Source organism: Syngnathus leptorhynchus, chromosome 3 (assembly GCF_054491065.1).
Source record: "Syngnathus leptorhynchus isolate UIUO chromosome 3, UIUO_Slep, whole genome shotgun sequence".
NCBI lineage: Eukaryota > Metazoa > Chordata > Actinopteri > Syngnathiformes > Syngnathidae > Syngnathus > Syngnathus leptorhynchus.
Window position 1 is genome coordinate 20250714 of NC_141197.1, and position 667 is coordinate 20251380.

The following is a 667-nucleotide window of genomic DNA, read 5'->3' on the forward strand; positions in this document are numbered from 1 at the left end:
CCGGCGACACAACACGCGTGTCAGCATAGCAGGTCAGATGGTGTCAGGGTTCTCTGTAAAGGGGCCGTGCTCTGGTGTGAACCCTCCTCCCTCCTCCCTCCCACCCTGGCCGACCGACTAAGAGGTGTGCGCTGGTGCGCCTTGCAGCGCGTCAACCTCCGGGGAGGTCAGCCAGCTTCATCCACGGTAGCAGACCGCAGCGGGACCTGAACCACCATCTGGGCTTCCTCCGCGGGAACCAGCTGTGACTGCGGCTGGCGGCATCTTCTTCTCTTTTTTTTCTGCAGCCTGGTTTGCGTCGGTGCACCCCTCCTATGATGGCTTTTGTACTTTCATATTGCAGACGTGCATCGTGATGGAGTTTCAAGCCAGTTGCCAAAGATAGGACCGAACAAACGACTCGATTCCATCGACGTTTTGTTTCCATTAACTCGAGGGGGGCAAATAAAATACAAGTAAAAATCAAACCAAAATCAAATAAAATAATGGGTGCAATTGTTGAGCGTGCTAGCTTCATTTGTGTCCAAAGGAATGTCCAGCGGAACACCTGAGTCCGTCTGGCTAGTCCATATTGAACGTTGTCACTCCCGTAGCGATTGGTCTTGCGACCTCTGACCCGGTTTCCTCACAGCTCCTCAATGACGCACACACAAACTGCAGGAAGCTT